We start from the raw sequence: 15,456 nt of genomic DNA on the forward strand, positions 1-15,456 counted from the left end.
CGGTGTCGCAGGTCTTCACATGAAGAAGTCGCAGCCGTGTTGGGGAGGCGTGTGTACGGCTGGCTAATACGCCTGCTTTTGGCTTCCTCGAAGCGTCGACATTCCTTAATAATTCCGTCGACTGTAGTGCAGCTCTTGTATACGAGCAAGTTGAAGGCATCGTCGGCGATTCCCTTCAACACGTGGCCGACTTTGTCAGACTCGGGCATGTTGGCGTCAACTTTGTGACAGAGGGCCAGCACATCTTGAATGTACGACACATAGGACTCCGTAGATGTTTGAGCTCGGGAGGCGAGGTCCTTCTTAGCGGCAAGCGTTCGGCCGAGCGGCCGTCCAAACAATTCGCGGAGTTTCTCTTTGCACACGTCCCAGCTGGTCAGATGGTCTTCGTGTGTCTCATACCAGACCCGGGCGGTGTCTTTTAGATAGAATATTACATTTGCGAGCATAAGGGTCGGATCCCAGCGGTTGTAGGTACTCACTCGCTCGTACATGTTGATCCAGTCGTCGACGTCAGTGTTGTCGGTACCAGAAAATGTCCCAGGGTCACGAGGGGGAGAAAGAACGAGTGATGTCATGGCCGGGGCTGAGGTTTGCTGGGCGGCGTCGTGGGTCATGATGAGTGAAGGCAACTGGCGGCCGCTGCGGAGCTCCGTCGTCGGTAGACGTAGGGGAAATCCGCACCTCCACCAAATATGTTGCGGAAAAGAATATATTTACAGATATTTACAAATAGACAAGAACAGCTGCGAGCGGCACCGAGAACACAGTCCGAACTTCGTTGTCGTCTTCTACTCTTCGCACTCGTGCCATCGCTCTTCGTCGTCGTCCACCCGCATCAATATACATACAGCCGGCAGATTATCCGCTTAGATAGCGTAAACAATCTTCATAAGGAGCATTCGACGTTTAATATACAAGCAATATGCTCGCAATGGCAGTACTGAAATTTAAGCCAGTTGAAATTTCTAGTGGCTAATCGCCAACTGAAGTTCGAAGCGCATAAATTTCTGTTAAGTAGCTGCCCGCTTTCTCACCGCGAAAGTGATAAAACCCACAAAATTTTAGCAAACGTACGAAAGCGCTTCTTAATAGACTGATTAAAACACTCGTTTCTCTACTTGATAGACCTAAATTGAATCGAACAAAACTTGGGGAAGAGCATAAAATTTCTCCACCTTACTTGGTGCAGGTATCATAGCCTATAACTTCATTTTTGATCATTTACGTTATCCAAAAACATTACCTTGCAGGCCAAGCCAACATGACCCGCCTTTTAGGAATGAACCTTCTTGTTGGTGTTGCCGCCATAATTGGTACGTTTTGCGAAACCACCATTTTACGTAAACGAGGGTTTAGGCTGGCCGACCAGATGTCGATGGAGGCGAAATACACAAGCGCCTGTACTCTGTTTGCTATTAATACAAAATAAAGAACACCAGCGTGTCTAAATTATTCCGGAATCCTCCACTAGAGTTCGTCAAAGCTAATTTGTCGCATGGAGACATCAATCAATAATGTATTACTTAAAAGTTTTAGCCCTCTGAAAAAAGAGCATGCTAAAATTGATCCATACTTTATGATATTATAGGCAGTCTAAAATCGTTTTGAACACCATGCCGTACTATGCCTCAGAGATTACAATTTAATGCATGACCCGTCTGCAGTGCGAGCATTACTGGCTAAAATCCAACCTTTTTCGCGAACTATTGCGAAAGCTTAGCAGCGAGAGAATAAAACAACATATATAAAAAATTAAGTTATGAACACTCATAAAAAGCAGCGTATTTACAGAAAAAAAGCTTCGTGGACTGTGCGCAGACATGAAGCTCAAAATTATATATTTTCTACGCGCTTACTTTATTCACTGTTTAACATTGCCGAAATAGATACATACCCGCTCAAGATTGGTAAATTCGCCACAAGGAAGCAGTAAAATGAGTGTATTAAAAATTAAGGAGCTTCAATAGACATTCATGCAGGTAAATTTGTGCCGTCAGCAGCTTACAAGGTACCCAGGGCCAAAATGGACATTTTTGTCGCTCACGTGCATGAATCCTATAGAAAATGATGAAGTGCGATATATTTTCTTAGTTTCTCTGGATGTATGCAGGATTGTGTAAAAATAAACAGGTAATTAGTAACAACAAATGTCGACCACCGTGCGCATTTACGAACGAAGTAGCATGGAAGCAATAAGGTGAACGAAATGGAATAAGTTAAGGGGGGGTTTTAACACATCTGTAGCAAGACGATAGTCGCAGGACTGGATATTTGGGGGCGCATAAATATTCAAGTCACAAGATTGGCTGATTTCTATAACAACTTCGATATGGATTTTCTCAAGGTTTTAAAGCAAAGTCCAGAGCAACCCTATGGATTTACTGCAAGAGCGGCAGGCTGGAACCTTTCCTGTTTTTTTTCTTTTGGCCTATGATTTCCTTCACGTGCGAACTCGATTGAGTTGATTCTGCTACGGTTTGCAAAGGATCGCAAATAATTTATCTACTACCTGTTTTAAAGTGTAAATTGCTACTTGTGGTAACTGTGTTTATATCAATGACATCCTTTATTGAAAATTTATTGCAAATGCGGGTTTTTTTAAAGGATTACATGCTTCAGAAATACAGTATCTGAACTGTGCCAAATGAAAATACAAATCCATATTTTCCTTTTGTTTCAGCAACCTTGCTCATACAACCAAATGAAGGAGTGATATTGCCAAGTCTCATTTTGAAAAAGCTCGCTGGCCGGACGGAAAGTAATGAAGACTTGTTCAGCGAAAAATGAATATTTCCTGCAGTGAACACGGATTGTGGATTACTCTTCTTGTGGGTGGCTTCAATAAAGAATACTATATAGCACTGAAGTGCTTGTGTTCGCATCTTGGGCTTCAATGAACAATGCCCGAAATATGGCACTATAACCTATGTGAGGATAATAGCGGCCATGAGGAACTATACACTGGATGGGAGTGGCAGCCGGCCAGGCCTGAATTATTTAAACGCCTTTCTCTATTGGCATATTCAGTTGAGTGCCTCTTTCTCAAGAAACAAACACCTGCGTGGTGTAAACGATACTCGAGTGCTCAACACAATTTCGGCAATGGCTCTCGGCCATTCTACATTAAAACAACGTATTTTTTCGTAATGCAAGAGCGCATTTTGAGTAATGCGTTACTACACTAGAAAATAAAAGCAATCAATACCACAGAAATCTGGGAAAATGTGTCAGCGCCGAGAGAAGACCGTCAGCAGTCATCTGACATGAAGACCATCACCAGTCATGTGATCAATCGTGTGACATGGTGAGGGCGCTCGCATTTACTCCAATAAACCTTCTTCTATAAAATATTTCGGCCATTAAGAAAACAGAAATTTTCAAAAATCCTGTTCGCAAATGACGCTCGGCAGCCTTCCGCTGTATTTTGCTTTTCATTGAAACAACTTCACTGCCGTCACTAAAGAGCAGACATTGTGCTCTCACCTATTACTACCACATCCATATCAATTTCTTAATCCTGTTGTGAACGACGATACCATAGTTGTTGCTTGCTCACGTGAGATTTTTTGCGGCATGTATGGATTAGCATGCTGTCATGAACCAATTTCGTGTACTCCTTCGAAAACTATGATTTTTTAATTACAATTAGGGCTCACCCTCTAGCACTAGCACATTTATGTGCCGCTGTAGCCAGTAGAAGCTGCGGTCAAATAAGGAGCAAAGCTTGCAGGCTTAGTTTTTCTATTTTTAATCTAAGTGAACGTATTTAGAGCTCAATTACTCCTTTAGGACAGAGGTGTAAGGCCGCAACTCGTTTATGGTCGCCTTTAGCTACAATTTAATTACATTGGCCTGAGGTCTCTGTAGGCCTCCTGGCTACGCGGAGAGTACTGGAAGTGTACCCCTCGCCCCCCCCCCCCCCCCCTGCACACACACACACACACACAAGCATACACGTGCCCAACAATTCTGGGCAAAAGCATTTTTGAGCGGGAAGCGTTCATGAACACAAGTTTTCATATATTGTAAGATTTCATTATATCCATCAATATATGCGCCGATCCCCGATGGCAGTCTCGTAATTTTTTCCTATTAACGGTTTTGCTATCGTCAAAAGCGTTCCCCATTGGTTTTGTGTGGCAATTGTAACTGTTTAATGCAACTGATGGAAGCACTTTAAACGAAAGATTTTGCTAAATACGAGAAGAATGGACCACTACCTTCACTATTTATATTACAGTGTGTTACAATTTTGCAATTTTCAAAATGTTTGTCCCAGAATGTTGCACATGAGATGTGTGGCGCATACGTGAGTCATTGTCGAATTAATAGTGCCGCTTCGACGGGCGAACAACATTATAATACTTAAGGCCTGGCGGGATTTCCATGAACCGAACTGAGCGCCATCCCTTTTCCGCAGAGCTTGCCTCACGTTGGGTGTCATTGTGGAAATTCGGGGCGATAGCCTTCGACCACCCCTCCTAATCCACGGATGCAGTGTTTTCAGTCGTTAACCGCGGAGGGGTTCGTGCTGGAGGGAACAAACTTACATCCTTAAATCAGCTGCCTAGTATTCTGAGATTCTTGGCAGCTTGTTTATTCGGTGTGGCCATATTAAATGAGGTTTATCCGAAATGCTGATAGTTCGCGCTATTCTACCTAATCTAAGAAAAAGGTATTCTAAGAAAAAAGAGGAGGTCCACTCACTGCTGCCGTGTTTCCTCGCTAACGCTGGTCGCCAGGGTGCGAGTCTTGCACTGAAGCAGCTGCTTCCGGTTCTGTCCTGCTGGGCACTGACTGCGGCCTGCGTTGGTCGCCGTGACCGGTCAATAAATACGCTCTGCACTTAAGTCCTCACCTTCTTGTATGTATTGGTTTAATTAAGTGTTTTTTTATGTTTATGTTGTGGTTGATCTGCAGCAGGCCATGGCCACCTGGATGCATTATCACCTCCTGCATTTTGGTCACGAAGATAGCTTTCCTGGCCAAGACCACTGTGTCGCTCTTATAATTTTTCCAAGACTGTAAAAGAAAAGATTCAGCTAAAAACGCTGTATTGCAGAATTCACTGTGCCCCTAGCCCACACCCTTCTTGCATTCAACATTTCCGAAGGAGTCCACAGACATAGCCTCCCAATTTTCGTTGTTCACTTCTTTAACGTCACCCGAGGACACTTTGACCGGCAGCACCGCTTAATATTGCAACACTGATTCCGCATGTAGCTATATTATTTAAGCACAGGGTCGCGGCCTGACCCTTTGCCCGCTTAAAAAGGTCATCTTGCGTCTAAGCGTGACAAGGAAAATGCCAAAATTGGAAGGGGCACTTAACCTACGCATTACGAGCATACCGATATGTGCAATATTTGTCACTATCTAGATATTTCAAAGGCGACTGGGAGTCCTCATACAGTTCCTGGCGCATTTCCGGAGCGTTTACGCTATGCGCCACTGTACAACGACGGCATGCGATGACACGGGTGTATCTTGAGCGTCCCAGGTTGGTTTTCCCGAGGCAACCTCTCGAACCAATCATTAACCTAACCGCCACATGGCACGGTGCGCAGTTTACGTCCTTCAACAGTTCTGCTCTTACCAGATACGCAACAGCTGTTTTCCCGTTTTTCTTTGCCCCTAAAGCTTTCTTCACTTCTATTTTTTTTACTGGCTGGATATACCATCGCTGTGTGATACTGCCAATGTCAGTTACGTCTTGGGTACTTTGGACACCTCATTGTTCTAACCTTTTACGGCTTTTTTTTTTACCGTGCTGCTAATGCCTCGGTGCCTGTTCCGTTAATTGCATTTTAATTATACCTCCTTTGGTGGCTGAGAAATGCATGCATACTGCGTATTCCCTTTCCAGTACAATGCCTGCAGAACACATAACACCAGATCGAAACACGTGTTTAGTTACGTCGACTGCCCTGGATTGAGTTAAGTCGAAAAAAAATTGGCAGAGGCTTGGCTTGGTTAAGCCCGGAAATTACGAAAGCAATACTCGCTTGGCTGCTCCTTGGTTTGGCTGGTTGTTGGGCCTTGGTGGTGCTTTTCTAAGGGGCCTTAACAAATTAACAAATTTCAGGATGCTTTTTTTTGAGAGGAGCTTCGAGGCGTTTGGTGGCGGCTATTGTGACCACGCGCCCCACCCGACGACGCCTAAGGTAATACGAAGCGTGAGCCACGTTCTTATGCTCTCAATCTTTCATGGATTTCTGCACCGCCGCTCTGCTTTCGAGTTGGCCTGGACATGTGGGGGTCTCGGTTTTGGTCTCCTGTTGAACTTTCTGTGAAACCTGTAGAGCTTTCATTTCTAGCTATAATGCTGCGCGTAGGGCGGCGGATAATGAACAGTTACTCTCTTTTATATGTGTGCCACCCGATATCGCTGCATTCTATTTACTGGATCAGCTGCGCATCGGCACAGCCGAAATTTAGATATTCATGTTCATAAATGGCGCAAAAATGATACTACTGCCATCTGTTCACTACACGTAAAACTTTGAACTTTTAGGTTTCAGCGTCGCTCAATAGATGGCGCGTACTATCAATACCGACACGAGCAACGTTTGCACGGGGCGACGGAGCAAGAAACTCGCCACCGTCGCCACTATTACGACCGGGCGGAAGTCACTCGCGCTGCCTACTTCTTTGCACTAAAGCCAGATGACGCCCTCCTGAGTTTTAGGATGGAATCACTATTTCCTGGGGACGACGCGAGCGGCATAGCGCGCATTTCCATGGTTGGGCCGCCGAGCATAGCGCACTAGTTGCCCTTGGGCAGCCGTCATTTTCTCCGGTGTGACGCCTCACTGTGTCGCCTACGAAGTAGTAAAAAGTTGGGTCATAGTACAAGAAGCAATCTACCTTCGAATTACAGCTGTTGAATGTCCTGCAGCTCGGCGCTCCATACGCTAGACGACAAGTGAAGTGCCGGCTGCCTTGTTTACCTAGCCTGCATGTTAAGCACTTTAAACGTGGAAAGCAATCCCTGGGTATTTTTGAAACCACCTTCAAGGAAAATTGTTTCAGGCAAGTTCAGAACAGCAAAGATTTTTGTGTTACCTTGAATGACCTAGGGATCAGGCGAGACTGCATTAAGCAAAATGTTGACAAATACATGGCGGTAATTACATACTACTAAATTTTGTTTTAAAAAAGCACATGATTAAGAGGAAGATCCAAGCTCTCGCAGACAGCAGTGCACGTATGGAACACGTAAAATACATGCTCATTCCTGTCTCCTTTTCACGCAGATAATAAATTAAATTGATTAAGCACCAGAGGCTGTGCGCAAAGCACACCATAACCGCAAATAATTCAGCTTTACATTTCCTAACTTTTCATTACGTCACTCTATTCTTTAGTTGGTTGCTCTCAGTTTAGAGATTTATGTGCCAAACTGTGTACACTGTTGACCAAAGCTAGAAGGCATGGAGAAATATATATAAATCATCGTATTTATTCGCACTGCCTCCTACAGGGACGCAAAACGGGACATTTCTGCAAGACGCTGCACTAATTTTGACACTGAATCTTAACGAATATATGTCCGTTACAGTCCCATTCTGACTCCACTTTCCAAAAGTGCTTTTCAAAACAACTAGTTAACACTTGAACCGCCAAGTCAACGTTTCACTTTTTTTTTGTTGTGTGTAACGCTTCCCGCTTAGACCCGTTGATGTTTTACTGCGCTAGGACTTATAGTGCCTATTTCCCGTAATTTGGCTTCTGTGTGTTTCTCTGAAGCCGGTTTTGTGGGAGGCTGCTCACCTGCCCACCTGCTGGGCAACGTGCTCATCGTGTCAGGCGGCAGCCCATTTAATCGTGAAAGGATGCTCAGTAAGAGCAACCTGGGTGGCAACCCAGCCCAAGCAACCGAAGTCGCATCGATGGCAACACTTGCCGTAGCAACTTTCTTGTGCCACTGCGCCACTGCTCACCTGCCCACCCACCGGGTGCCTTACTTGCCAAGGTGTAGCCAGTGGTAACCAGGAGCTAACCTGAGGCGCCAATTAGGCGACACCATCCCCAAGCACACTGAGCTAAGCGGAATGATCAGCAGCGGTTCGGAGGAGGATGTGATTCGAATGATGCTTTGCACCGTAGCTAAACGGAAGAAAAAGATGGGGTGGTAATTAGGTGGCAGCCTGGTACCACCTAGAAAGTTGCAGCTCCAACCGGCAATTGACGTCATGCTAGCGCATATGTCCGGATACGGCACAATTACCCAAATCGACTGACATTTTTTATGCGCACAGATCCTTGAGATGTTCACAGTGTTAATCCTTGCAAAGCATGAATAGTCTCTTGTTTCGAATTGCTGTTTTCTCGCTCTCCTGCCTTTCTTCATTGCAACGTTGCCTCATAAACACTGTGAAGTTGTAGTGAAGAATCTCCGCATCAGCTGCATTTACATGTTGAAATGGCCGAAGCCAGAACTTTAATGAGGGATTGACACGCTATTGACATGTAATTGTTGCTGAAAGGTGTCTAATACCCCTGTCACACGGGCATTCCGAGGGTCCTCGAACCGATAGTCTATCGCCTCAATGGCCATTCATTGAGCGCTGCTACACGGGCGGTTTCAGCGGTCATCGAATCAATAGTCTATCAAGTCAACGGAGCAGTGAGGAACTCTATCGATATTTCGAGGGCCTTCGAGCATTGCCCAATGTTGCTAGCCTTGCTTCGAGCGGCTCCAACGCGCACTTTCGGGCTCGGTACAAAAGCATGAAGAAACATTATTCTCCTAAACTTTAATGCAAGCAATAAAATAACAGTCTGTACAATAATTCAAAAATTGGATCGACTTGGTGTAAAACGCGTTAATTTAACACTCTGTCGCAGAAGACGGAAACGCCAGCGACATCACTGTTGTCAGAGCTTTACAAAACTGCGAGAACAAATTGTACAAAAGGCGGAGTCCTGGAACTCGCCTTTAATATGAAATAAAAACATCGCATGACTATAAAGAAGTGCATATTGACATTTTGCTCAGATCGAAATCGAAGGTAGCGATTGAGGCGCCACACAACTGGCGTAAAACCCGAGAACTATTTCAATGGCCATTGAGATTTGACGTGTAGCAGCGACGCAACTCCTTCGAGTTCGATAATGATTGATAATCTAGAAGGCTCTCGACTTAGTATTCATCGAAACTCGCCATAACTCCCATAAATTTGCTCATAATGTGTCCAAATAAAAAAAGTTTTTACGCCAACGCTCGTCTTGTGCATCTCTTGATTACGCGGTTGCCTATACAATGTCCCACCAACTAGTACACATACCTATGTGCTGCGAGTTTTACCGGTAAAATCCACGTTAAGTGCACTTATATGATGGTTTGATATTTTAGAAGCGACTAATAATACCTCAGCATTCTTATTGCCTTCTGTGTTTTCGCCACTCTCTCTGAATTAAATTTGAAATGACTCTGACTGAGCAGCCTGAAAAGCGTGCCGAAGGAAGTGCATGCGTGTCTCATGTTAGCTTTCTAGAAAAAGTGGTGCCCACTTTTTCTGTTTGTGTTTACTCCTTCGCACACTGTGAGATCTACAACCTCTTCCAACACTATTATCGCTTGCACAACCAGCTGTCGAAGCTTTCTTTTTTTATTATTTAGGGGCTCCTTGTGAGGCAGAGACACGGAATGTTTACACACTTCGCGTCGATTTCGCATAGGCTGGCAAGTTCAACAGGGAGCGGGGAGCGATACAATGCGTCGGCGTCCTGTTGCTTGCGGCCCGACCGGTACACGACTCGGATGTTGTATTCTTGAAGACGTAGCTCCCATCGCGCCAGGCGGCCGGAAGGATCCTTTAGTGAGGAAAGCCAACAAAGGGCGTGATGATCCGTAATGACGTCGAAAGGACGGCCGTACACGTAAGGGCGAAACTTGCCTATGGCCCACACAATGGCGAGGCACTCTTTTTCAGTCAGAGAGTAGTGAGACTCAGCCTTGGTAAGTGTACGGCTGGCATAGGCAACGACATATTCCTCGAAGAAAGATTTGCGCTGGGCGAGCACTGCACCAAGACCAATACCACTAGCATCCGTGTGGACTTCAGTGAGGGCCGTCGGGTCGAAATTGCGCAAGATGGGTGGTGCCGTGAGGAGACGACGCAAGGTGTTGTAGGCGTCGTCGCATGCGGGTGAACAAGCCGAAAAATCAACATTGGTGCCGAGCAGCTCAGTCAAAGGGGCAGCAATTGAGGCAAAGTTGCGAATGAAACGCCTAAAATAAGAGCAGAGCCTTAGGAAGCTGCGAAGTTCCTTAGTGGTGGAAGGTTTGGGAAACTCATTGACCTGAACGAACAAGCGTAGCGTTTAAAACAGGACACAGAAAGATGAGGACAGGACGGGGCTACGTATGTATGAGATTATGTATGACCAACTGGCCCCACAGTGTACTCTGCTAAACTCATTGACGGCTCCAAGTTTCGCAGGGTCAGGGCGTACACCATCTTTCGACACAACGTGACCTAAAATTGTCAGTTCGCGGGTAGCAAAGACGGATTTTTTTAAGTTCAGCTGCAGGCCTGCCTTTCTGAGGCATGTCAAGACGTTCTTCAGGCGACATAGATGCGTTTGAAAGTCGGGCAAAAAGATAACTATATCGTCCAAGTAGCACAAGCATGTCTTCCACTTGAGGCCACGCAAAACGGTACCCATCATTCGCTCGAAAGTAGCAGGAGCGTTACAGAGGCTGAAAGGCATGACGTTAAACTCGTAGAGGCCGTCAGGGGTCACAAACGCGGTTTTGGCACAATCTGCAGCTGCCATTGGGACCTGCCAATAACCAGAGCGCAAATCAAGGGAAGATAGAGCTCCGCGCCTTGTGGACAGTCCAGAGCCTCATCAATACGGGGCAAAGGGTAGACGTCTTTGCGTGTGATCTTATTAATGAGGCAGTAATCGACGCAAAATCGAACGGAGCCATCCTTCTTCTTGACGAGGACAACCGGTGAGGCCCAGGGGCTGGTGGTAGGCTGAATAACGCCGCTCTGAAGAATGGTGTCTACCTGTTCTTCGATAACTCGTCGTTCAGGGGCGGAAACACGATATGGGCGCTGTCGTAGAGGGGCATGGGCGCCGGTGTCAGTGCAGGGCTCGACAGTTGTCGTGCGCCCCAAAACACGTTGGTGCCAATCGAAGGAGGAGCGAAACTCCTCAAGAAGTGCAAGAAGCTAGGTTCGCTGAGTTGGCGGAAGAGTGGCGTCAATAGAGTGAAAGAATAGGCCGATCAACAACGTGGCGGGCGCAGGAGTAGGTGAGCTGAGGGCGTCCATGGCGACCGGCGGTGATTCTGCGGCAGCGTCGGGGTGGTTGAAAACAGAATCAAAGAGCTGCACGGCTCCATTCGGTTCCATTTTCGTTCTAAGCATGAACATTTTCTTTTCATTTGCATTTTATCAGCCCTGCTTCAAATGCGAGATCTGATATTGCCTACAATGCTGACAAACAGAGTAAGGACATCCATTGTGTCATTTACATCTGCTTTGAAACCGGTGTCCAAAAAACATGAACGCGGTTGCGGCTAATACATCGTGAAAAATGGTGTGTCTGGCAGCTTTTACCTACCAAAAAAGGGACTCAAAAGCGAGAGCAGAAGTCTATGCAGCAGTAGTGACCTCGTAGGTCACAGCAGCCCTCCGAAAAAATTATGGACAGCAGTGCAGTAGATAGATGCAACGTCTACAAAAGCAATGTTCTGAGTTTTTTTGCAGGCAGTACAGGTCACCTCAGTGAATCGACAACTTCGAAATTTTGAACCGAACGTTATATAGGAGCTCCACCAAGGGGATTGCGGTAACACTTTGGAATCCGCCCTTGAATAATTATGCTGTAAAGTCAGGGCAATGACTGGGGACATTTGTTATGCTAGTTTCTAAGTTGTGTGATCGAAGAAGCTGATATGTAACTTTTTCATCGAGAGTCATAGAATTCTACGTGGTTTCTCAGGTTTGCTAATGTCTCGGGCGTTATTATATATAAGAAAACATTCAACCGTAGCAGTGTTGCTGGTACTTATTTTAAATAATCGGCCGTATCAAGCATCGCTCTTCACAGGTCAACAAACCATACCATTGAGATTATACGAGCAAACAGGCAATGAAAAATAAGAAGTTTTAATTGCTTATTTAATTCAAAAAGGGTCGGGATATGAAAACGTATTTCTGATATTAGTGCTATGGCGGAAAACAGCAGCAGCGTTCCAGCAAGTTTACGATCATTCACCTTCCGCATAAGACGAGTGCCTTAAAGCTTTGACCTATGTTGAGGACGAATCAATTACATGACTTAAAAAGAAGGCATGATACTGCTGTACTGCACACTTTTTTTCCATTCGGGAAGTGACTAGTACGGATTAGCCAGTGATTTTATTCCAAATGGCAAAAGCCTTTCCGGAGTCAAAGTTCACCCGATATACTAATTGTAATTTTTTCAGGCGAGTAAGAACTACTTTTAAACTTCATGCACATGATAAGAGAGATGTCGGAGCCAATCAAGCGGTCCTTGGGTAATTGCCGCAAAGTTTAGCTGGACTGAAAAGGCGATCCGGGAGAAAGCGATTTGGACACAATTGCCCTTGGTGCTGACGCACGTCGCAAACCTCATAAATCATCGCCACATTTTACATTTTCGCATTTATTCAGTTGCCTTCTTGAAAGCTGACGTGTATTGCCGAAGCCATGAAAGCTTTTTAAAAGAAAACTACATAACAGAAAAAAGGTAGCTATAAATGCACTAGTGTTTGTCACTAGCTTTCATATTTGGATGCTCTCCTAAACAGCGCGGAACTAACTAAATAAAGAACACAAACACCAGCGCTGACTTTAGATAGGTGATAACCCAAAACCAAGAAAAAAAGAAGTTTGTGGCAGTGCCATATACATGGTGCACATGATATATGGCACCATGTATCATGTGCCATATACATTGTGTAGCGCGTGGTTTAAAGAATGTAGCCTGGAAGTACAACGTTGACGTGGTTTTTTCAACACCGAGGAAAATTCACGGCGTGTGCAGGCAAGTAGGAGCAGAAGCGAAGGCAACAAATGCAACAAAAAAATGGAGCCATGCCAGATCAATCATAAGAATCGCATTGTACCATGTAATGTTGGAGTTCACTACACGATACTGCATACTTGCGAAGCGGTTCGTCTAAGTGAGCACAATAATTGCCGTTGCAGTAACTCTTCTTGAAATTTTGCCCGTCAGTGGAGAAGAGAGACATGCACTGCTCTTTTTCTAACACCTTCATCCTTCGCAAACATAAAGACCAACTAATTCATGAAATTTTACAAGCCTTCTATATACAAATAACCCAGGCGGTTGCAAACACTCAATGATAAGGAGATCACCTATTTATCCCTCAAAGATATCTAACTTTCATGCGCGATTGCACAACGGCGAGATAGTGTGTATTTTTCACCATTCTGTACGATGAGCAGCATTGTTTTCTTCTTTTGCGTTTGGTGTTTTTCCTGGAAAGGGAAGTTTATGAGAGTCATTTCTCTGAATAAAAAATCAGGTGCTAGTCAGCGCTTGTGTTACCTGCTCTTTCTTTCGTCTGCTCTGTCTTCCCGCGCGTTATAACAATGAATCAGTAACAACTTCCCAAATCAGTCTTTATTCACATAGTTGGATGCACAATCACGCACCGCACGCAGAGTATTGCTAAAGATTAATAACAGTCAATCAACTTATGGCGATAAGCTTTGTGATAACTTAATACGGTTAGCCTGCTTGAATGTAGTGTCTGTTATGTAGTGCTTTTTAGGAAAACTACGCTGTTCGTTACATTTTTCTCAGTTAAACGTGATCCTACCGAGAATCTTCTCAATGCACATTTACGCGGTTATGATCAGCCTACATGAAGCTTTGAAAATGGTTTTATTTAGGGCAGAAGTTGTTTTCAAAGTGCTTCTGGCGTGGTTCACACCCTCCTTAGAGCTGTAGTAAACGGCTGCCCGTCTCTCTAAGGCATTCATTTGAGCAACCATACCAAGATGGAAGGCTATCATTGGAGGACGAGCTCAACTAATCGACACGTACAAGGTGGTTATTAATTATCTCAGTTTGTTCGAAGGATGCCTGACAATATCAGCGATGTGGACAATAAAGGAGTTCCTCGAGGTTAACCTGAAAACACTTCTTTAACGCCCCGCGGCCCCAACGGCTCAGTGGCAATACAGTTCTTTTCTTCAGCACGAAACTGTGGCTTGGACTGGAACTGCCGGTCCCGCGATTGGCTAGAGACGAGATGCGGAAACATTTGTCTGCTGAGATGTAAATACAGGATAGGAAATGCACGGCTGCCAAGTGTGTCCCAGGTCTGAAGTTAAGGGAAGTCTGAGAGCACAGGTGTAGTTTTCCCAAGCTGAAAATAAGAAATTACTCGTTTATCTTGTTTCTGAAGTATTTAAGGCACCCTTTTCGACAAATTCTTGTCAATGCGCTAGAAATTACATTATTCGGCGTTCACTTCCGCGTAGAGCTGAACAGTTATGAGGAAAGAGAAGACGGAGTTCCTATCTTACTTGTGTTGGGCTCCTAAGTCCCTCTGTGGGAAGAAATGAAGCAGGTTTTACAAAACACACGTAAAGAAAGTGTTGCAATATTGCAGAAATGTAAATTATTTTAGACCATCTCCGAAGCCTAACTTTCCCCTGAGAACGCAGTGCACGCGGTCTTATTTCATTTAATGTTCACGAAAATGCGATCGCTTTACTAAGGAAGCTAAGTAGGAGAACACAATTGTAGCACGTTAGATATTCATCACCCTTTACCAGACTGCATGTCATTCGAATCAAATGGTATGTCATTATTCAGCAGCTGAGCGGGAACATTTAATGTCATTAGGTTCGACTCACGTTCGCCATCGCATGGCGCAGGAAAACTCACTCGTAATCAATCATGAGCTGAAAGTATAATCTGGGCACTAGATAGGAAGCAGAAACAAGGAGCGTGAAAAAATAATTACCTCATCTCTCATTTTATAAGTTATATTTAATTATGTCTGCTAAAAAATTGTTAGGGCAGCAAGGTAGGTTAACTGTGTGCGACGTGCCCTTGAAGCAATACTGCCTGAACGCAACCGTACGCAAGATCTGACCTTCTGCCGCTATCGACAGCCGGGTGCGGAGAGTGAGGGCGGGGGGGAGGGGGCGTTGACGGAGCAGCTGGCGCTTCATCAAAGGACAAAAGCTGAGACTTCACACATACCCCGGGTTTTCAGCATGACCAATAAAGCAGCACTTTTCGCACTAAAATACTAATTTTGTTGTCAACTACTCGCACTGAAGGCTGTTATGGATAACTAGTACTCTCGGCCTCATCCGTGGCCTGGGGCCAAGCATGGTCTTGTTCCCATCCTGCGACCATTTTGGGTTCTATGAATTTTGTTGGTTGGCGTTCCATGTGCGTTTAGCTTACAAGTACTGCGAA

Source organism: Amblyomma mixtum, chromosome 2 (genome assembly GCF_055824585.1).
Source record: "Amblyomma mixtum isolate Tamu chromosome 2, ASM5582458v1, whole genome shotgun sequence".
NCBI classification, from domain to species: domain Eukaryota; kingdom Metazoa; phylum Arthropoda; class Arachnida; order Ixodida; family Ixodidae; genus Amblyomma; species Amblyomma mixtum.